The sequence below is a fragment of the Silene latifolia genome, chromosome Y (assembly GCF_048544455.1).
Source record: "Silene latifolia isolate original U9 population chromosome Y, ASM4854445v1, whole genome shotgun sequence".
NCBI lineage: Eukaryota > Viridiplantae > Streptophyta > Magnoliopsida > Caryophyllales > Caryophyllaceae > Silene > Silene latifolia.
Genome location: NC_133538.1, coordinates 458425329 through 458449912, shown reverse-complemented (window position 1 = coordinate 458449912; position 24584 = coordinate 458425329).

Below are 24584 nucleotides of genomic sequence, written 5' to 3'. Positions count from 1 at the left end.
GAACTAACGCATTGAAGGGGAAGATTACAAGTTTTAAACAAACTCCAGATGAGAATTTGTATGAAGCATGGGGTCGATTTAAAAAGCTGGTTCGGTCGGTCCCACATCACGGGTTTAGCCAATGATTTTTGTGCAACCAGTTCTATAATGGGTTTGATGATGACCACCGCGCTATTTTGGATTCTGCAGCCAATGGTCGATTTCAGAAAAACATTGATGATGACAAGGGCTGGGGAATTATAGAAGAGATGGCCACCCATTGTGCAGAATATGGGAATCCTAGAAGTGGAACTAGAACGGTTTCTACTGATAATAGTGCACTTGTGGCTCAACTGGAAGCCATGAATGCCAGATTTGACAAGTTCGAGTTGCAGGCCGCGGGGAATCAACAGATGGTTCACTTGTTGACTAGACAAGAGACCGTCTCATGTGAGAGATGTGGCAAAAATGGTCATACTGCAGTGGAGTGCTTAGCTGAGAAGGAGCAAGTCTATGCCTTTCAATAATATAAGCAAGAGGGCTCCTATTACAATAACCAAGCTGGAATTCATCGTAACTTGAGATGGACTAGTTAAAATGTCTTGAATCCTACACCTCCACCGCAGCAACAAGTTTATGTACCGCCTCATAAAAATCAACAACAAAGCTTTCAAAAGCCTCCATCTTTCCCACCGCCGCAACAAGGTGCCTCTTCTAGTGGCATAAGCGATATAGCTGAGTTGAAGTCTATGCTGCAATCATTGACCACTCAATTATAGAAAAGTGACCATGCGAAAGATGCTTCCATTAAGTCACTTGAATCCCAAATGGCTCAACTGGCTGCAAATCAAGCTTCGAGACAACCGGGTCATTTACCGTCACAACCTGACAAGAAACCACACGAGACGGTAAATCTGATTAATTTGAGAAGTGGTCTTTCTTATGAGTGACTCAAAATGCCTAAGAAAGATGATGAACTGTCTGACCCGGAAGTTGAAGTTACTGCTCAAGGAAACTCTTCTTTTGACGAAAAACTGCTAAGGCCACAAGATGTCCTCGATCGAATGATTTCTGGTGGTCGATCGAGGGACTATGCTGAAAAGGTTCTCGATCGAGAGAATGAAAGTGCTCGATCGAGCACTGCTGAAAACACTGTCCTCGATAGAGTAGATAAAAGTGCTCGATCGAGCACTATTGCTGATAAAAGTACTCGATCAAGAGGTATTGTTCCTCGATCGAGTGATTCCAATGCTGAATGTGAAAATTCTTTGGCGAAGAAAAATGAAGGACTAGATATTCCAATTACGGTCCCATTTCCGAGAAGATTGCAGAGCAAGAAGATTGAGCAACAATTCAGTAAGTTTGCCGAAATTTTGAAAAGTCTTCATGTTAATGAACCATTTGCTGAGTTACTAACCCAGGTACCCTTCTATATGAAATTTATGAAAGACATTTTAGCTCGTAGGAGGCACATTAATGACCATGAGACGATGGCTTTAACTGAAGCGGGCACTGCCCTTATTCAAAATAAGACCCCACCTAAGTTGTCTGACCCGGGTAGTTTCTCTATTCAATGTCATATCGGGACCCATTTCATTGATAATGCATTATGCGATTTGGGAGCTAGCGTGAGTGTTTCACCATTGCCTCTTGCTAAGAGGCTTGGTTTAACAAAATTTCATTGTACTAATATGACCGTACAAATGGCCGACCGTACTTTATCATGGCCCTTAGGTGTCATACATGACATACTTATTAACATAGGGAAGTTCTTTATTCCCGTCGATTTCGTAGCCTTAGACATCCCCGAAGACTCATATACTCCTACTATTTTAGGACAACCATTTCTATATACCGCTCGTGTAGTAATAGATGTCGGGGGGAAGACTTTGACTTTTCAGGTAGGTGATGAGGAGTTGACTTTCTATCAGTCTAGCGTTCGCGGGGCTCCTATGCAAGTCTAGCCCTGATACGTGCATTTTATATAGTCTTTTTAAGCCTCTTTATGCACGTATTTCTATGCTATTCTCGTAGTTTTATGCTACGAAATGCCCCGAATATTCTTCTTTGGTTTATTTTGCTTTATTTGCTGGAATGGACCTGAAAGTGATGGAATCAAGCCTTTTATCGTCTGTTTTGCATGAATTTGGAGGATGAGTGGATTTGGAGCGGAAATACTGCTGTTAAGGGATGCGTGAAGTCATTTCGGAAGCTAAATAAACAAGTCGAGGCTGAAATTAATGAAACAAGTAGCTGGATGAGTCAAATATCACTTGATCGGAAGCTTTTGTGGTTGATCGAGCACTTTTGAAGAGAATATGGCCTCGATCGAGTATTATATTTACTCGATCGAAATGTTTTTTTTAGGGTTTCCTCGATCGAGTGGTTTTTCTACTCGATCGAGATGTTTTTGTTGGTTTTTGTTCGATCGAGCAGTTTCAAATGGCTCGATCGAGTGATTTGCTTTAACACACGGGTTAGCTAGTCCGTGATTAGGTTTAAGTTTGTAAAATCTCGCTTCCCTATATAAAAGAAGTCGGGATTAGGTCATATTGATCGGGGGACGCTGTTCCTTGACGACTCTATCACACTTCATGCTTTTCTTTCTCTCCTTTCACTGTTAAACATCTCTTTTCTCTGTTCTTTCCCGGATCTTTTTTCTGTAATTTTCTCTTTCCTTTTACTCTCTTTATTTAATGTTTGTTACTTTCTTATCTTTTGTTCTTGCTTTACCTTTACCTATGTCTAGCTAATTACCCTGCTAGGATTTAGGGGAGTCGATAAATCGTTGTTAATTGCTAATTAGGTTTATAGATCATTCGTTGTTGTTAAGGCTATGTTGTTAATCACTGCCTTAAATTGTATCTAGCTATTTGAATCGATGCACTTAGCTTATTTAATTTTGGTAAATCTTAACCTAGACCGGAAGGTTGGAAGGGGTGAGACCCGCAGTGAACAATAGAATGCTTTAGTGAGGGCGGAAGCTAAGCTAATAGTATTTTAGGGCGAATTGAAACCCGAAGGAGATATTCGTTGCCCCTTAGACCAACACATCGATTGATCTGTGGCCTTAGCTGCAATTAACTGACATTGATTTATGACCCGAAAATCCTAGTTTTCCTTTCTCTCTTATTAATTAATCTTATCCTTTTCTCTTGCCTTAATTTCATTAGTTTAGTTAAATCAATTAAAACCCCCATCCTGTGACCATAGACAGACCGAATTGACGAGTAGATAGTGACCGCCTCCCTATGGAGATCGACCCTACTTACCGCTGACTTCTGTTAGTAGTAGCTAGGTATTTATTTTTGGTACCTGACGACGGTATCAAATTTTGGCGCCGTTGCCGGGGAGGCAACTATTTTATTTACTTGCTTATTTTTGTCTGTCTTTAGCCTCAAGGGATTTATTCCTTGAGGCCGTTCTCATCTTTTTCTTTAGTGCTGTTTCGATAGGTCCTACAGGTCCTACCTAGACAGTTCTAGGTAAAAGATCGTCAAAGGGAAGGCTTGAGTACCTTTGACCTTCCACCTATGTTCCATTCTATGGCGCAACAGGTGGTTTACTGTGGGAGATGTGGTGCTGCTGGGCACAATGCAGCTGTTTGCTTAGCGAGAATCTGCGAGGTCTATGCGTTTAACCAGCGTAGATAAGCTAGCCATTCCACTGTAGTTATGCCGCCACATCTACATTATCAACGAGGCTATAAAAAGCCTCCGTTTGACTGGCCATCGCAACAACAAGCTCCTCCTCCCGATAAGCAGAAAGGAGAGATTGCTGAATTGAAATTTAATGGAATGTGACATGACGTCGACCCGTTTATTGTGTCGACCATCCTTACAGAAGTTGGGAATATTTGAACCCGTTGTTGAGCTGCTCAACGGGACGGGAATGTCGCGTTTGGCCACCATGATAGAGCTCACCTGTAGACAAGCGACTTTAGAATTTTTCATCTCTTTCACCTTTTCTCCTGCGGCCTATGCGACTGACCCTAGGAGCAAGTGCATTACCTTTCGATTGTTCAACACGACTTTCACCTGGACCTTAGCTGAGTTTTTTGGGGCGGTTGGGTTTAGTTAGTGACGGTCTCCAGGAGCCTCCTAGGAAGCTTCTGACTCTGCTTTGGCCTACACTTGCACATACTCCTTTTAGTCAGCTACGTGTAGCTCACGTCCACTTACCCCTAGCCTGTTACTTTCTCCGTCTGCTAGGAGAGACCATTTTTGGTCGTCACGAGCCCAACAATGTTAACAATGTCGAGTTATCTATTTTAGCGGGTTACCTGAACATTGACAGCGGTAACCCCTTTGTTTTTAACATTTCCTATTCGACTGCTCAACATTTTAACACTATCAGGCAGAAAGCGACGTGCACGATAGCTTGTGGTGGTTAAGCGACCCGCATTGCCCGCAGCCTTTTTCTTGATTTTCCCTGTGGCCTTAGATATGTAGATAAGGATGTAGCCATTGATATTCCAGCCTTGATTGCTATGCACTGGTTAGCAAAAGACCAACGGACGTGGAAGATTGGCACTTTCGCGTTCGTAACTTTACCTTCACCTAACCTACCCCATCTTTTATCCTTGACTACTCTGTCAGGTAGGTTACCACCACCTCTACCTTTTTACCTCCTCGACCTTACTCTTCCCACTTCTAGGAAGCGGAAGTGGCCTCCCACTGCTGTTAGGGAGACTGGAGAGGGGTCTACACCTTCACAGGCTAGGCAGACGTCCATGCCCACGTCCACGTCCACGCCCATGCCTATGCCTACCCCTACCCCTACACGCTCTGTCCCTCAGCCGGCTTTACCGACTAATTTTGTTGCTCCTCTAACTTTTGAGGGGGCTGAGCTCATGGACCAAGGGTGTCGTGACGCTTTACTTTTGGAGATGTGCAGTAGACTTGCTCGTATGGAGCGGGATCAGGCACTTGCCTTATTCGCTCTTTACGAGTACCACATGATGAGAGGATGTCCTTCCCCCGCTGACTGGTCACACCCTTCTTTCTACCGGTACCCATCGGAGGGGTACCCAAAGGCTGCGGGCGAGGAGGACACTACTGAGAGGGGGGAGCGGTACAAAGCTGAGCTTGCTGCGGGAGGTCATCATAGGAGGAGAGGAGAGGAGGAGGAGGACCCCACCTACCAGGTGGTTGACGAGGAGGCTGACGTGTAGCTGCTGATCTACTCACTTCCCCAGTTTGCTGACTGGTTTGAAGAAATTCGTTTTGTAAGTATTTCTTTCCTTTTATTCTTTTTCATCTCCTTTCATATTTATTTATTCTGTTTTGCATATTGGCTATATTTTTCCCGTCCCCTATTATTCTGCTGGTGTATGCTGGAGGACAATAAAGGCATCGTCCATTTTGGTTTGGGGAGGATAATGCATCCTTTGACTCTGCATTTGCATCTGTTTTTGCATTCATGTTTATTGCATTTCTGCTTGCATTGCATTTTATTTTCAAAAAAATAAAAAATTATAAAACTCGAAAAAATAAAAAAAAATATTTCACGTTTACTTTTTCATATAGGTTGAGTCGGAACGATAGATTTCAATGATGAAATTGCACTACTTTTAGTCTTTTTTTTGCTTAAGCCTTGTAAAAACTGATATCTTCTTAGCTTTGTCTTATTGCATATCTACGAGTTAATGTTAAAATTTAGCTGAACAAATAGACTTGACCTGAAATTTTGGCAACCTACTCATATTTTCTAAAATTTAGTGCCTTAAAACTGGTGTCATTTATGACCAGTTCATGTAGGATTGTGAGTAGTTACTCCTTGCATAACACGTATCATTAATTTGCACATATATGAAATTCAATTGCTTTTTTCCTACATACATTCGGGTTAGTGGTTGGTGTCACATGCATGGAGGTGCTTAAATTCCCTTTTTCTTTCATTTTTACTCATTAAACTCCACATTTAGCCAAATTTGCCTTTTGACCCTTAACTACATCTAAATTTAGCCTGCCTTGTCAAGCTAGTTTAGTGTATGTTTTTGCGTTATTTTGTCTATTACGCCGAGTTTTGTTTGTATTTGATGATTTGGAGCTGGTAATTTATGAAGAGGAAGGAGGATAAAATGGAAAAAAGTTGGAAAGAAAAAAAAGAAAAAAAATTTCGAAAAAGAAAGAAATCAAAAAATCCAAAAAAACCGAGGAAAAGAAAAAAAAAAAAGGAAGAGGAAAATGAAAAAAGAGATTGAATTAAAGTCGGTTCTGCTCCTATGTTTTATCTTTATCTTTTGAGGAGTTGATTTTGCATGGCTTATTGAGTTTGTATGCCGATTAAGGCATTTGTGCTTCAGTTTTGTAGATGGTTTAGAATCAGATATCATTTAATTTAGTTCTGTTTAGGTAGCTAGCTTGGCTTATTACCTCAAATTTCTAAATTTTTTTTGCCTTTTCTTGCCCATTACCTCACTTTCCCATACTTTTATAAGCCCTCGGCTGTGATGGGACCTTGATTGGTTAGAATGTATGTGTACGGTAGTTAGAATTGTCTATCATATTAGCTGCATGCATGTTTATGTGGGTCGTAGTTAAGGTGAGCGTCTATATTTCTTTCTCTCTTACATTCATATGTTTACCCTTTGCTTCATGAGAGAAGAGAGACCCGTAAGAGTCCATTTTTAATGTTCTTGCAAGGTCGACAGTTCGGCTCTATTATAAACATCCTAAAACTCGTTTGCATTTGACAGGTTTTGCTATAAGTGTCAGTTTGTTTGCATTAAACCGGTTTAAGTGGACAATTTGTAGCTAGCTCTGAGATTTCTTTTCCGTTCCATTAATTTGAATATAGTTGCCTGCGGAGAAGCAAAGGTTTGGTTTGGGGAGGTTTTATATGTGCATTTTATATAGTCTTTTTAATCCTTTTATGCAAGTATTTCTATGCGATTCGCGTAGTTTTATATTACGAAATGTCTCCCGAATCGTATACTTTTGTTTTCTTTGCCTTATTGGCAGGAACGTGCCAAAGAAGGTGGAATCATGCTTTTTTCCTGTCCCCTAGCCTACATTTACGGAGATAGAAGGACTGGAGCAAGATTGCCTCTGCCTCGGGAAGCGTGAAGTGGTTTCGGAAGTTAAATCAACGAACAAGGAGCTGGTTCGGTGGCAGTGTACTCGATCGAAGCCTTTTGTTGACTAATTTGTTCGATCGAGTGACTATGGTGAAGAGAAGTTCTCGATCGAAGGGTCTGTTGCCTTCGATCGAGAGGTGGTATTTTGATGGCCTTTAATCGAGAGGTGATGTCCTTGATCGAGAGGTTTGGATAGAAAAAGTGTTCGATCGAGTAGTTCTATTGTACTCGATCGAGAACTTTTGTTATTAGACGTAGTAGTTAATATCTTAATTACGTTTTAGGTTAATAAAATATCTTCCCTATATAAGGGAAGACAAAAACTAGGTTTAATTATCTTTCATTCTGCATACTTTACTCTTAATTACTCAGTAGACATTCTGGGTTGCAACGTTGCTTTTCTCTTTACATTTCGGATTCGAACTTTTGTAATCTTTCTTACTCTCTTTATTTAATTCTCTTCTACACTCTTAGTCTCTTGTTCTTAATTTCTGTTTTAATTAGTGTTATTATTGGTTTATGTTATTTCTCCTTAATCATTCATATATTATGTCTTTTAGTATTTCATCAATTGTTGTTGTTTTCGTTATGAACATGCGTAGCTAATTCTTCTATTTCTATGATTAGGGAAGTGATGGTAGTGAAACAATGATGTTATAAATTGATTAGAAGGTTTTGATTGTGAGAATTGGTTCATAGCAATTTAATTGTAATCGTTTAGTTTAGTGCACGCTTCTAAACTAGTTAATCCGTTAAATTCAGACCTAGATCGAAAGATTGGAATGAAAAGACTTGTTATAGACAATAAACTACACTAATGAGGGTGAAAGCTAAGTTAGTAGTATTTTAGGGCGGATAGCGGACCGGAAGGACCATTCCTTCACCCTTCTCACATTAGATCGACTGATCTCTTTATGACTGAATTGGCTAATTATCATAGTAAATCGACATCCTAGCATTCTTCTCTCTATTTGATTACACATTTATTTAACTTTACTATTTTTATCGCTCTCTCCCTCTTTGCTTTACATTTCGTTCAGTAGTTTCGTTAAAACAATTTAAACACCCAAATTTGTTACCGTGACAGAGCAGAAAAACAAGTAGATATAATAGCCTCCCTGTGGAGTACGATACCAGACTTACCTCTACTATATTAGTTGGAGCCGGTTGGTTTATTTTTGATAGGGTTGCGATAGCCGTGTCAACACGGAGTGCCAAAGGACGTTGTGTTAGATGGGATGCGAGGTTCATTTCTCGATTTTGGCAAGAGTTGGAGGAAATGATGGGGACTACCTTGAAGACGAGTACTGCATTTCATCCTGAAACCGATGGGCAGACAGAGAGGACAATCAAGACCTTGGAGGACATGTTGAGGGCTTGAGTGATAGAGTTTGGTGGTAGCTAGGAAGACAGGTTGGATCTGATAGAGTTCTCATACAACAACAACTACCATACGAGTATTGGGATGGCTCCGTTTGAGGCTTTGTATGGGAGGAGATGTAGGAGTCCGATTTACTGGGATGATAGCGCTGAGGCAGTTGTTCTTGGTCCACAGATTGTACATGATATAGTTGATCATGTAAAGTTGATTCGACAAAAGATGAAAAGAGCACAACATTGCCAAAAGAGTTATGCGGACTTACATCGTCGGGACATTGAGTTCCAAGTTAGGGACAAGGTTCTTTTGAAAGTGTCACCTATGCGTGGGGTGATGAGATTTGTTAAGAAAGGGAAGCTAAGCCAAAAGTTCATTGACCCTTATTAGATTTTGGATCGCGTGGGAGAGGTTGCTTATCGGTTAGCTTTGCCACCAGCTTTGGACCGTGTTTATAATGTGTTTCATGTGTCTCAAATACGGAAATATGTCAATGATGTAATACTACAGTTTTATGAGCTATTGGGTACTCTATCAAGTAAGGCTTACTCTGTCGAGTAAGTGAGTTTTTCATTTTGAACAATGTTTTGTCTGTCGGGTACTCGAACGAGTAGGGGCCACTCGATCGAGTACCTCATTTACTCGATCAAGTACGCCGGTTCTTACGGCTTATTGACCGGGTTTTAATAGCAACGCGTGATTGGTATATAAAGTATTTTCACCAGTTTCTTTTTACTTTTTACGTTATTCTAAGTTTTACAAAGAGAAAACAAAAATTACTTAACATTCCTCTCTCACATTGCTATCAAATGAAAAGGCTTGAGTCGTCGGATTCCAGAGTTCTTTACACCCTTAAGACCGTCGTATTGTGGGCAGGATCCTAGTACAGTTTTTATATTGTTTCGTTCATTTTGGTTAAACCCTAATGGGGTAATTTGGGGGTTTTGGGAGTATTATTGGTATTAGGTTGTCATTGTATGATTGTATGTTAATAGGAGGTGATTTCGTAAAGAAGTGTTTCTGAACTGTTGTGGTGTCGATTGTGGTGATTGCATTCCAGGTAGGGTTTCCAACTCAGTTATTGTTTACATGATTATGAGATGGTTGTTGGTTTTTGGTTGTTGGTTAATGGCTTTTGATTTTATCGTAATTGATTTGGTATTATTGATTCTGTAATTGGTTGTGGTTGTTTGTCAGTGGTTCGCGAGGTACGCCCTCGGCTGAGTGGAGTCACTTGAGGGAGTGGGTCCATACCGTTGATTTGCCCCTTGTGGAACCCGCCACAAGAGGGGGTGTGCATATTAAGGAACATGGGTTTTCGCTCGGTAAAGATGAGCCGGGCTTAGGTGGGAACGGCTGCGGTCCCCCATTACTGGTTGCGATTGGTGATCTGGGAGGGCTAGACCTTCAGGCTAGCCAAGTGATTGGTGATGTGACGATGTTGGAGAATTGTGTATGTGTATTGTTGTTGTATTATCTTATATTGTGTCTGCAATAATTGACCCCGTTTAATTCTTTTAAAAACTGTGGTGATCCATTCTGGGATGGTGATCATTTATTGAGGAGGTATGATTTGGATGCGCGAGGGATTGGTTGGGTATGAGTCACCACGAGTCAATTAGAAGTCATCCGCTGTTATGTCGAACATTTATTTACTTTAGTTGGTTTGGTTTCGGAACAGTTGTATCGTACTTTCAAGTTTTGAGTTTTGAAATGTAATCTATTTAAACTTATTTATTTAAAGTACGTTCTTTGATGGTCTATTTGATATTCATTGCCTCGGGTAACCGAGATGGTAGCTCTCTCATGCATTAGGTGGTCTTGGTAAGGCACCTTGGTGTATGGGGTGTTACCAAGTGGTATCAAAGCGACGATTTTAGAACCTGTATCTAATGAATGTAAAGAACTTAGAGAGTCAAACTAAAATGAAACTGGGTAGGAGTTGTTAGGAGCTAATGCAAAGATTTGAGAGACGTCTTAAAGTCGCGAACTCGTCCTACAACTTTGAACCGGTCACTATGGGGCGTCATGGGATCGCTATGTGTTTACCAATGTTTATATGAATATGTTGGATGGATGAATGTGTGCTTGAATGAAGGATGCGGTGGAAAAGGTGAAGGTATATGTATATGATAGTATGATTGTGGTTAAGCATGTTGTATGATGGAATGATTTATAACGTGGCGATAATAGTTATATGTGAATAAGAGATGTTGTGTTATATACGTATATTTTATTTGTTGAGAAAAGTTATAAAGTTAAACGTATATGAGGGTAGTTATAAATGTCAGCATAACACGATCGAATGGAGGTAACTCGATCGAGTAGGGTGGACTCGATCGAGTGGGCTGAACTCGATCGACTGGGTATATGACAACATCGGGCAGTAGCCGCTGTTTTGTGTGACTCGATGAGTAAAGGGAGTACTCAATCGAGTGGGGGCTACTCGATCGGGTACGTATATGACTCGATCGAGTGTGTTTTTACGTCAGTTCTGGTCAGGTTCTGGAGTTGGGGAACACGATCGAGTAAGTGGGCAACTCGATCGAGTGGGTGTGGTTAATCGATCGAGTAGGTGTTGTACGGGTCATATTTCCTTTGAGCCGTAGACTATGTGCTTACGTTTATCTCTCCTCTTATAGCTTAAAGATATGCCGCCAAAGAGGTCTGCTATGTATGCTAGGGCTCAGGAGATGAGTGTGGACGAGATTGCCAAGATGCTTGAGCATTAAGACGTGCTTACCGAGGCCCTTAAGATGTTTAGAAAAGATAAAGATGCCGGGGTAGACTTTTCTAAGATGAGCACTACGATATCCCGCTTCAACCCAAAATAATATATGGGTACAAGTGCGCCAATTTCAAAATGCCGGGGTAGACTTTCCTAAGATGGAGACTATATTGGGAGTAGTGGTTCATTGTCCCCAAGACTTTTAGGTGGAATAAGCTGCATTCTACCTGAGAGATGCAGCAGGGGAGTGGTGGGTCAAAGTGAGAGAGAGTGCCTTAAACCTTTATCTGAAGCAGGGTAAGTCTGCTATTCCATGGATTGAGTTCAAGAGAGCGATGAGAAGGGAGTTCGTTCCGGAACATGTTCGTAGTAAGTTGAGGGAGGAGTTTGATTATTTCAAAATGACCTCAGATATGACGGTGGCGGAGTATTACCACAAGTTTAATTAGAAATCGAGATATGTTGAGGATATGGGGCTTAGTCAGGAGAACTTAGCACTTCAGTTTGAGAAGGGGTTGACTTCCCATATCATGGAGTAGCTACCGGTTGGGGTCCTTACTGATGTTAAGGAAGTGTATGAGAGGGCAGGACGAGCTGAGAGGTTGGTCGAAATGGCCAGGGAAAACAAAGAGAGGGGTCCAGAAAAGAGAAAGGCTAAGAGTGAGGGTGGTGATCAGTCCAGCTACAAGTAGGGTAATCACAACCAGGTAAGGGCTTATTCATTGGGATCGTGTTTCAGTGGTAAATCTTCTTACGGGCGTGGTCGTGGTAGTAGCATCAGTTGGAGTATCTCGTGTTTCAACTCTGGCGGTATGGGCCACAAGAGGCATGAGTGTACTAGTGCCGAGGGGAGAGGTTTTCAGAGGCCATCACATGGGAGCTTTTCACAGGGTCCGAAATAAGGATATGCTAGCAACCGACCAGCTGGGTCATGGAAGAATCAAGGAGGTCAAGGTACCAACAACGATAGGTTCAACCGCAATGACGGTAACTCTTATCAGAAACCAGCGGCAAACAACAATCAGGGGTCAGCTGCCAAGCCATTAACTTCAGCTAGTACGGTACAAGGGGGTGGACAAAAGACCATTGGCAAGCTATTTATGATGGACAAGAAAGCTGCTGAGGATGATGCGCACGTGATCACCGGTACCTTTCTTGTTAATGATGTTTTTACCTTTGTTTTGCTTGATTCAGGGGCGTCACACTCTTTTGTGTCGTCGGGTCATGCTAAGTCTATGGGTTTGAGAGAGTTTAAGTCTGTTAAAGATGAAGTTTTCATACCGTCGGGTGAGTCAATGTCTTGTGGGAGGTTGTATAAGCGTGTATTCATGATAGTTGGGCAGGTTAATCTTCCAATGGATTTGTTAGAATTTTCTATGGATGGTTTTGAGATGATAGTTGGTGTGGATTGCTGGGTAAGTACAAGGCTAGAATAGATTGTCACCAAAACAAAGTTTCTTTGAGAGGTCCTAAGGGAGTTAGTGTGTCTTATCGTGGGTTTGTTGTCAAACCCAAAGTCAAAGTGATTGCAGCGGTGACTTTGAAATCTTACTTGAGGAAGGAGTGTCCTTTGATTCTATGCCATGTGAAAGATCATAGTATGGTAGAGCCGACAGCAGTTGAGATACTAGTGGTGGGAGAGTTTCTAGATGTCTTTCCAGACGATATACCGAGTTTACCACCAAAGAGAGATATAGATTTTAGTGTGAAAATGAAACCAGGGATGAGACCAATTTGTAAGGCCCCAAACCGCATGGGTCCTAAGTTGTTAGTGGAGTTGAATAAACATTTGGATGATTTGCTCGAGAAGGGATACATTAGACCTAGGATATTGCCGTGGGGTGCACCAGTTTTGTTTGTGAAGAAGAAAGATGGGAGCTTGAGGTTGTGTATCGACTATAAAGAGCTGAACAGTGTGACAGTGAAGAACTAGTATCCTTTGCCAAGGATAGATGATCTATTTGACTAGTTAAGTGGGGCCGGAGTCTTTTCAAAGATTGATCTGAGATCAGGGTACCATCAGGTGAGGATTCGGGATGAAGACATACCAAAGACCCCTTTTCGATCGAGGTATGGTCACTATTAGTATAAAGTGATGTCGTTTGGGTTATCTAATGCGCCGGCAGTGTTTATGGATTTGATGAACCGAGTTTTCAGTCAATTCTTAGATCAGTTCATTGTAGTGTTCATAGATGACATCTTAGTCTATTCCAAGACTAAGGAGGAGCACGAGGAGCTTTTGAGGTTGGTGTTGCAAACTCTGCACGATAACCAGCTGTATGCAAAGTTGTCTAAGTGTGAGTTCTGGCTAGAGAAAGTGGCTTTTCTGGGTCATGTGATTTCTAAAGAGGGTGTATCTCTGGGTCCTAGCTAGATAGAAGTGGTGTCTAAGTGGGAAAAACCAAATAATGTGGCCGAGATCAGAAGTTTCTTGGGTTTGGCAGGGTACTATCGACGGTTCGTGAAAGACTTTTCGAAGATTGCCAGGCCTATGACTACGTTGATGAGGAAAGAGAACAGGTTTTGATAGGTTGAAAGTTGTGAGACGGCTTTCCAAACATTAAAGGAGCGTTTGACCACAGCTCTAGTCTTAGCTTTACCTGAAGGGTCTGAGAACTTTGAGGTGTATACAGATGCTTCAAAGAATGGGTTTTGTTTTGTGTTGATGCAGAACTGAAAAGTCATTGTCTATGCTTCTAGGCAATTGAAGCCTTGTGAGGAGAACTATCCGACGCATGATCTAGAGTTCGGCGCAGTGGTGTTTGCTCTCAAGATTTGGAGGCACTACCTTTATGGGGCACCCTTTAAGGTGTTTTTTTATCAGAAGAGTTTAATGTACATCTTTACTCAAAATAAGCTGAACAAGAGATAGAGGAGGTGGATGGAGCTTATCGGGGATTATGTCATGGATATCCTATACCATGAAGGGAAATGAAACGTGGTTGCTGATGCGTTAAGCAGAAAGCGTGTGCATTCTCTATGCACAACTATGTCTTTGATGAGGTTGAGAGATGAGGTAGGTAAGATGGGTATACATATGATTCAAAAAGGAGATGTTAGGGGAGACCTGACACTGGAGCCGGATCTTTATGATGACATTCGCAGGAAGCAGGCTTTTGATTCTAAGATTCAGAACTGGAGGGCTGGAGTAGAGAAAGGAACAGTGTCTCAGACTCTATTCATTTTGATGGGAGTGTTCGATTTGATGGGAGATGGTGTGTGCCAAAGGATTAGGAGTTGAAAAAGGTAATCATGACGGAGGCTCATTGTACTCCGTTTCCAGTGCATTCGGGTGGTGACAAGCTTTATAAGGATGTGAAGAAGACTTTCTGGTGCCCTGGGATAAAAAGGAAAACAGTTAAGTTTATGGCTAGGTGTTTGACATGTCAGAGAGTCAAAGGGGAGCAGCGAAGACCGCAAGGTAAGATTCAGTTTCTTGAGGTACCTGAGTGGAAATGGGAGTCTATCTCCATGGATTTTATAGTGGGTTTACCAAGGAGCTAGCAAGGTAATAACATGATATGGGTGATCGTTGACCGTTTGACTAAGTCAGCTCACTTTATTCCAATGAAAGATATATGAAGTAAGGTGCAGTTGGCTAATGGCTACATGAAGCATGTGATGAGGTTACATGGGTGCCAAAGGACATTTTGTTAGATCGGGATGAGAGGTTCATTTCTCAATTTTGGGAAGAGTTGCAAGGAACTACCTTAAAGATGAGTACTGCGTTTTATCCTGCAACAGATGGACAGATAGAAAGAACTATCAAGACTTTGGAATATATGTTGAGGGCTTGTGTAATGGAGTTTGGTAGTAGTTGGGAAGATAGGTTGGATTTGATTGAGTTTTATTACAACAACAGCTACCATACGAGTATTGGGATGACTCCATTTGAGGCTTTGTATGGCAGGAAGTTTAGGAGTCCGATTTGCTGGGATGACAGTGTCAAGGCAGTGGTTTTAGGACCACGGATGGTACATGAGATGATAGAACAAGTGAAAGTGATTCGACAAAAGATGAAAGCGTCCCATGAACGACAAAAGAGCTATGGGGACTTACATCGTTGGGACATCGAGTTTCAGGTTGGCGATAAGGTTCTTTTGAAAGTGTCACCTATGTGTGGGGTTATGCGGTTTGGCAAGAAAGGGAAGTTAAGCCAAAAATTCATTGGACCGTATGAGATTTTGGATCATGTGGGAGAGGTTTCTTATCGGTTAGCTTTGGCACCAGCTTGGGATCGTGTACATAATGTGTTTCATGTGTCTCAGTTACGGAAGTATGTGAGTGACTCTTCCCATGTGTTAGAGGTGTAGAACATCGAGTTGGATGAATCCTTGTCTTATCTAGAGGTGCCGAAAGAGATTCTTGATTGCAAGGTTCGCAAAACTAGATCTGGGGAAATAGTGTTACTCAAGGTTTATGGTCTAATCACGATGTTGAGGAAGAAACTTGGGAGGCGGAAGAGGTTATGAAGGAGCGGTATCCGTCTCTTTTTGATTAGGTATGTGTGGTTACAAGGACGTAACCATGTTTCTTTTATGGGGGTAGGAGATGATCGCATAAGGTTTTGGTATGGTTTTACGTCGGTTTTCGTACAGTTAGTGGATGTTTTTAGGCGGTATAAGTTGTGGTTGGGTTTTATTTTTAAGTTTTCCTTGTGTTGTTGTGTCATAGTTGAGCACGTAAGTTTGTTTTTGAGTATGGGTTTGAACTTCGGGGACGAAGTTCATTTTTAAGTAGGGAAGACTGTAATTCTGCGGTTTTATGAGCTATTAGGTACTCTACCGAGTAAGGCTTACTCTGTCGAGTAAGTGAGCTTTGAATTCTGGACATGTTCTACCTGTCGGGTACTCGATCGAGTAGGGGCAACTCGATCGAGTACCTCACTTACTCGATCGAGTACGTCGGTTCTGACGGGTTTTGGCCGAGTTTTGATAGCAACGCTAGATTGGTATATAAATTATTTTCACTAGTTTCTTTTTACTTTATTCTAAGTTTTACAAAGAGAAAACAAAAGTTACGTAACATTCCTCTCTCACATTACTATCAAATCGAAAGTCTTGAGTCGTCGGATTCCAGATTACTCCGTTGAAACCGTCGTATTATGGGTAAGATCCTAGTACAGTTTTTATATTGTTTCGTTCATTTTGGTTAAACCCTAATGGGTAATTTGAGGGTTTTTGGGAGTATTATTGGTATTTGGTGGTGATTATATGATTGTATGTTTATAGAAGTTAATTTCGTAGAGGAGCGTTTCTGCTCTCCTGTTGTGTCAATTGTGGTGATTGCATTCCAAGTAGGGTTTTCTACTCAGTTATTGTTTACATGATTAGGAATTGGTTGTTGGTTAATGGCATTTGATTATATCGTAATTGATTTGGTATTGTTGATTCTGTAACTGGTTCTGGTTGTTTGTCTGTGGTTCGCGAGGTGCGCCGCGGCTAAGTGGAGTCACTTGCGGGAGTGGCTTCACGCCCTTGATTTCCCCCTTGTGGAACCCGCCATAAGCGGGGATGTGCACATTAAGGAACATGGGTTTTCGCTCGGTAAAGATGAGTGGGGCTTAGTTGGGAACGGCTGCGGTCCCCACTGGCGGAGTGGATTACTGGTTGCGACTGGTAATCTGGCAGGGCTAGACCTTCAGGCTAGCCAGGTGATTGGTGATGTGACGGAGTTGGAGAATTGTGCATGTGTATTGATGTTGTATTATCTTATATTGTGTATGTAGTCACTGATCCCGTTTAATTGTTTTAAAAACAGCGGTGATCCATTCGGGGATGGTGAGCAATTATTGAGCAGGTATGATTTGGATGCGCGAAGAATTGGTAGGGCAAGAGTCACCACAAGTCAATTAGAAGTCTTCCACTGTTATGTCGAACATTTATTTACTATAGTTGGTTTGGTTTCGAAACAGTTGTATCGTACTTTGCAATTTTGAGTTTTGACATGTAATCTCTTTAAACCTATTTATTTAAAGTACGTTTTTGATGGTCTATTTTATATTCATTGCCTCGGGTAACCGAGACGGTACCTCTCTCATGCATTAGGTGGTCTTGGTAAAGCACCTTGGTATATGGGGGTGTTACAAGTGATCTTTCTCATGTGCTAGAAGTTTAGAACATTGAGTTGGATGAATCCTTGTCTTACCTTGAAGTGCCAAAAGAGATGTTAGATTGCAAGGTTCGCAAGACGAGAACGGCAGTGTTGCTAAAGGTTTTATGGTCTAATCACAATGTTGATGAAACAACATGGGAGGCGGAAGAACCTATGTAGAAGCGCTACCCGTCTATTTTTGATCAGGTATGTGGGGTTACGGGGACGTAACCATGATTCTTTTAGAGGGGTATGAGATGATCGCATAAGGTCTTGATACGGTTTTATGTTAGTCCTAATAAAGTTTCTGTTTATTTTAAGTCATAACAAGTTGTGTATGTAATACCCGTCCTTTTAGGGACCCGTTGACCGACCTTAGTGACATGTCTTGACCTTTGAGAACCTTACGAGCTTTTACTTGTGACGTGTAAGCTTAGGGTGTGTGGTAATCGATCTAGTCGAGGCTACTCGATCGAGTAGTTTGGAAGCTCGATCGATTAAGTTGGTTACTCGATCGAGTAGCGTGTTTAGATCGAGGATTTATAAATCGTGTTTCGTGAAACCGCAAATCATTTCCGCCTCTCTTCTCTAAACCTAAATGTCCTCTCGTCTGCCTCCCTTCACCATAGTTCCTTGCATTAGAGCCCTTGAGAATGCTTGTGCCTAGGGATGGGTTGCTTGAGTCGGGTAGCGGTCTTGACGCCGGATAGTTATGCGTAGGTATGTCATCTTCATCGTCTTGGTCGTTGTTATTTCATTTAGGGTTGTAGTGGTTGTGATAGATGATTGTATGGTATGTGTAGGTGTGTTGATTGGTTGTTTGATATCATATGGTCGGACGTGGAATCGCTGCGATGCGCTAAAGGTAGGTTCGCCTACTCAGTACTGTTGGTTGTTTAGAGTGTCTTTTGATGTGGTTTGATTGATGTTGTGTCGATATGGCAGATTGATTGTGGTAATTGATTGGTGTTGTGATGTGCTGGTTATCGTAGTTGTGGTACAGTTGATTGTGGTTGTTGTCTCTGGTTCTCGAGGTGCGTCCTCGGCTGAGTGGAGTCACTTGCGGGAGTGGCTTCACGCCCTAGTTTCACCCTCCGTGGAACCCGCCACGAGAGGGGATGTGCACATTAATGGGACAGGGTTATCGCTCGGTATGATGAGCGGGGATTTGGTGGGTACGGCTGCGGTCCGCCACTGGCAGGGCTGGTCTAGTGGACAGTCGGTGACGGAGTTTGCTTTGAGGAGATGTGATGTGTGTATGTTCTGTTGTTCCTGTGTTTTATCTGTGGTGGTTGGTGTGTTTCTTCAGTTACTGACCTTGTGTGGTTGTCTTGTTGTTTGTTTCTGTTGTGTCTGCCTTGATCCCGTATGGTGAGAAGTCAGTTTTAGCAGGCGATGTCTTGGATGATAGCTGGGTGCTTGGCGGGATGAGTCTTTCATGAGTACGACAGAAGTAGTTCACCTAGTGGTCTTGAGTTATATCTTTTATATATCAGTAGTTTTGTTAATCACTTGTAATGTAACCTAAATGTTCTTTTATTGACATTTGATTATTACTGTCCTCGGGCAACCGAGATGGTGACGCTCTTATATGCTAGGGAAGGTCTTGTTAAGGCTCCTTAGTATTTGGGGGTGTCAGAAAGTGGTATCAGAGCGACGATTTTGGAACCTGTAACAAATGAGCCTAATGAACACAGTGAGTCTAATAAAATGAACCTGGTGTATGTATATTGGGAGCCCCAGTTGATGCTAGATTTTGGGCGAGTAGGCGCCCTCATTTCAAGATCATGGCCCCATTATGCTTAAGCCTGTCACCGGGTATGGGGATGTTGAGTCGGAAAATTTGGTGCCTAGTGTGTATAATGGTTGTGTTACAAATGTTTGTGATGGAGTTTATATGGATGCTAACATGTATAACTATGATTAGACTGTGAAGGTCTATGGTTGAGTGTAAGTGTGAATGCAAGTAATGGAAGTGGTAATATCTTTATAATACGTGACAGTGTGGTGAGAGGTGGTGGTTCTAAAATCGTTCTGTGTGCAGTAGTATAAAGAAGTTGTGAGTCTTGTATGTGGTAATAATGGTAATTAGTAAGTTTTGATTTTGTTGTAATTGTTACCAAAATAATATGTGGTGAATGTGATAGATGAATGGTTAAATGCTTCCGCGATAAGGTATAATTAACTTGAGTAAGCTAGTTGATAATTGTTGTGACATGGTTAGATTATTAGTGAGCTTGGGTGATAAATAATAGTATGATGTCAGATGAATGTTTAGCGTAATATAACTGTTAGTTGTATTGTTGAAATTGCAAATGCATGATTGGAAGTGAAATAAAATGTTGGATGTATGCATGAGAAAGCTAATAGTGAGGTCATGTGGTTGCGTAATGTTTGTTATAGAATGAGGTGAAATATGTTGAACGAAGTGATATGTTTGTTAGGTCGATAAATTGCATTCGTATAGTGGTAATATGATAAGAATGAATTTAATAATCTGTGACGATTTCCGAATTTACTTTGGAATCGACATGAGTTGTTGTTTTGCAGGAACCGTTACTTGAATCCGTAACTTTTGACCTCGTTCTTAATCTAGCCAGACCGAGTATGAGTGCTTACTCCATCGAGTAGACCTCATTTGATCTAGTTAGGAAGTTATAACGTCGAAAAAGTTGGATCTGCTAGCACAAACTCGACCGAGTAGCTCCTACTCGATCGAGTAGAGGCCACTCGATCGAGTAACCTACTTAATCGATCGAGTAAGTGAACAGTACCCGGGATATCGCGTGACTCATAACCCTTCTTTTCTTTCTTCTTCATTCTTCATTCAATCAAAACCCTAACATTCTATATCTCTCTCAAAGTGCTCTTACTTTGTGATTTTGTGCTTAAATCTTGATATCTGATTTGCTTAATTCGTTCTCTTTTCTTGCCAATCAATCAAGGTATGAATGCTTAACCAATTTTGATGTTTTAATTAATTAGAAATATGTAGGATGATGTTAATTAATGGAAAAATCGATTTATATGGGCCAAAACGTGTTTCTAAGTGTTGTAATATGATCTAATTGTTTCAATCTGTTGGTTATTTTTGTTCGTTATGCAAAAATCGGGTCAAGTTGGGGGTTTATGTGACTCGAAATTTCCAGGGTTTGAGATGGTGAATTGAATTTTGGTTGTCTTTTGTATGTAAAAGGGAGAAAATTGGGTAATATATGTTATACATATCATGTTTAGAGTTGGTTTTGATGATTTTCACTCAAAAATTTGCCTTAAAACTCCGTCTTAAAAGTACCCCGACTTGAAATTCATCTTATATTATTATGAAATTTGGTTATGTAGGAAGTTGTTCTGAAGGTATAAGTTCCAAAAGAGGTAGTAGTGATGTTAATTGATGCCGTACTTGTCAAAAAATTTTAACAGCTGTGAGACCATCTGAAGATATATTTGAGAGTTTTACTTATAATTTCTGGATTGATGATGAAAGTGTGTACTTAGTACCTCTATTCCATGATCATACTTTTTTTTTTGGTAAAATGTGAGCTTTCATTAATAAAATTGAGATAAATCATTACAATGCATTCCATCAAACTATTTCTTGGCATTCAATACCAGCACATATCTAGGACACACAAATTCCTAATTTAAGAAGCCAGTGTTTATCAGCATACAATACCACGGAAGGTAGAAGCTGCTGAATCCTTGATCTCACAAGCCTCTGGACATGAACACATAACAACTCCGGCCTAGCTAGTCTCCCTTCCAATCTACAATGATTCCTTTCCATCCAAACATAGTACCAGCATGCCATCTTAGCCATATGACATACTTTAATCTGCATTGCTGAATAAGCAGGATTAGCTCCATCCAGCCTAACCTGCAACCAATTCTAAATCCCATTCATAACTCTTTTACTGTACTCACATAACTCAAACAGATGTGTTTGAGACTCCACATCCCTTTTACAAATAACACACCTCCTAGACTCAGACACTCTAATGGCAAACAGTTTCTCCCTTGTATTTAGAGCTTCATGATGAATGAGCCATCTAATAATAGAATGTTTAGGCACACACCAAGTATCCCACACTTCCTGATACCACGGGACAGGTGGGTGCATGCCCTGCAACCAATGGTAACCTAATCTAATAGAATAACCTCTAGGATCAGCAACCCAAAAGTTATTCTGATAACCAGCTAGCATAATGTCTCTAGCCTTACATATGTTCCTCCAATTCCAATTTGAATCAAGAGGAGGTTGATAATGACACCAATCAGTACCTTTCATATAGACATGATCCACCCATTGTACCCATAACCTATCTGCTTTAGTGTATATCCAGTTCACCAATTTTCCAACCACTACAATATTCCACACCCCTGCTTCAATCACACCTAGGCCACCACTTTTCTTGCTGCAGCAAATTTTTTTCCATGAGACTGGAGGAGCTCTACTGTATTCAACTCCCCCATCCCACAAATAATTCCTGCACACAGCTTCAATCTTCTTGATGACCAGTTTAGGAATGAGAAAGATTGAAGCCCAATAATTACGTAGGGTATTAAACACAGAATTTACGAGTGTTAATCTCCCTGCATAGCTCAACTTTCTGGCTCCAATCCCACTGATCTTACCCACAATTTTATCTACCAGCACATTAAAATCATATGTAGTGAGTCTACCTGCTTGAATTGGGATCCCTAAATACTTCACTGGTAATGCCCCTTCTCTAAAGCCAGAAACCTGAATAATATCAGCCCTTAACTCCTCAGGCACCCCATTAAAAACCACTTCAGATTTTGCAGCATTAACTCTAAGTCCTGAGGTAGCAGAGAAGGTAGCAAAAGCTCGCAATAATAACATAATAGATCTCACATCACCCTTACAGAACATCAGTAAATCATCAGCAAACAATAAGTGCTTCAGTTTAAGAGCATCAAATAGTGGCTGGAACCTAAAAAACCACTTCTGAGTTGCAAAATACAACACCCTAGTTAAGTACTCCATGAAAATTGTAAACAAGAGAGGAGAAACAGGATCACCCTGTCTTAACCCACGCTTGCCTTTAAAATACCCAAACCGGGACCCATTTAGATTCAAAGAGAAAGAAGTGGACATCACACAACTTATGAGGAGCATCCTAAACTTCTCAGGGAAGCAAAGAGCATCAAGCATCTGATCAAGAAACTTCCATTCAATAGTGTCATAAGCTTTTTGCAAATCAATCTTGAAGATACACCTAGGGGACACATTCTCCCTATTATAGAGCCTTACCAAATCTTGGCAGATCAAGATATTCTCCAATATACTCCTACCTTCTATAAAAGCTCCCTGATTCCTGCTAATCACCTTAGGCAACACTTTAGCCATCCTATTACACATAAGCTGAGAGATTGTTTTGTAAAGCACATTACAGCATGAGATAGGCCTGAAATGTGTTACACTAGATGGCCTCTCCACCTTAGGTATGAGAGTTATAATAGTTGCATTTAGTTATTGCAATACCTTCCCAGTTTCAAAAAAATTAATTACAGCAGCACACACTTCTTGTCCAATAATTCCCCAGGCATCCTTAAAAAACTAGCTAGTATAACCATCAGGTCCAGGGTATTTCTTCTTTGGAATACTAAACAGGCATTTCCTAACCTCTTCAGCTGTCACACGTGCATTCAGAATATCACAATGTTCCTGAGTACAACATTTGCCACGTCTGACAACACTCACATTCACATCCTCTGTATCGGTTTGAGTCCCCAACAGGCCCTCATAATATTGTAGAAAAGCAGCCTGAATCTGGTCCCATTCAGTACATAATTGACCATTCTTATCCTCAATTGCTAATACCTTGTTGAGCATTACTCTCTTTTTAATAGAATTATGAAAGTATGTCGTGTTTATATCGCCTTCTAATGACCAATGGATTTTAGCCTTCTGAACAAGAAAGCTATCTCTAGCTACCATCAACTCTCTTAATTCATGAGCAACATCCATCTCTCTCTGCATAAGCTCCATATCACCTGGTTTATCCACCAATTATTTTTGAAGCTATTCTAAGAGAATACTGGTAAGATTAGTATTGTTCTCAATATCAGAGAAACACTCCTTGTTTAGTCTCTTCAACACTGGTTTCAAATTATTCAAATTTTTTCACCACTCTAAACATTTTAGTACCTTCATATCTTTGTTTCCAAATACTCTCAACACACTCAGTAAAATGCTCAGACATACCCCACATATTAAATTACTTAAAACTCCTTCTTCCACCAAACTCCACTCTCCTATTCACCACAGTACAGGGACAATGATAAAAAATACCTTCAGGGTGGAAATGAGCTACATAATCAGCATATTAACACATCTATTCCTGGTTCCCCATAACCCTATCTAGTCTACTATAGATCCTATCATCAGGCTCTTGTTTGTTCGACCATGTAAACAAAGCTCCAGTTGCTTGGACATCCTCCATGTTGCACAGAGACACACATTCCTGGAAATGATGCATCTCTGCATCAGAATAACTGCCACCTAATCTCTCCACAGGTGACAGCACAGTGTTGAAATCTCCTGTCCATAGCCAAGGCATATCACAATGAACAACAAACTCCTTCAAAAACTCCCACAACTCAATCCTATCATTCATGCCATTGAAAGCATAAATCATGGTTAAAAAAAACTTCTGTGAATCCACTTTGGACTCCACCAACATATGAACATACTGAGCCCTATAAGCTAGAAATTGGACATCAAAATAGTGTGGATTCCACATTATCCAAATTCTCCCTCCTTGATGCCAAGAAAAATGCACCAACCATCACAAAGTGTAGTATTCTTCTTCAATAAACTACTAGATTTTATTTTTCTCTCTAATAAACCAAATAAACCCACACCATTATTATGCATAAATCACTTAACTATCTTCTGTTTATTTAGGTCATTCAATCCCCTAACATTCCAGAATCCGATGTTATGCATTAGGAGTTGGTGGAGGAGGGTCCTTCCCACTCTGAACTACCCCCCCTCCAGGAGTATTCACACCATTAAGAGAATCAATGAAAGAGTAAGCCCCCGATTTACCCAGTCCCCTATTTCCTAATGGCCCATCTTGCCTACTCGGCCTCATTAAATTTCGAGCTAGAGTAGCCTTAATGATACTTGCCAAAGTTGGAAAGACAGCAGGAGTAAAGAGAGACTCGGGCTGATTAAAAACTGGTGAAACCTAAAAATTTTTCTGCACTGGCCTCCAAACTTCCTTCTGCATATTACCATTCTGACTCTTGAGCTTAGGTGGAGCTTTCCTGCATTGGTCACCAGAATGACTCATGCCCCT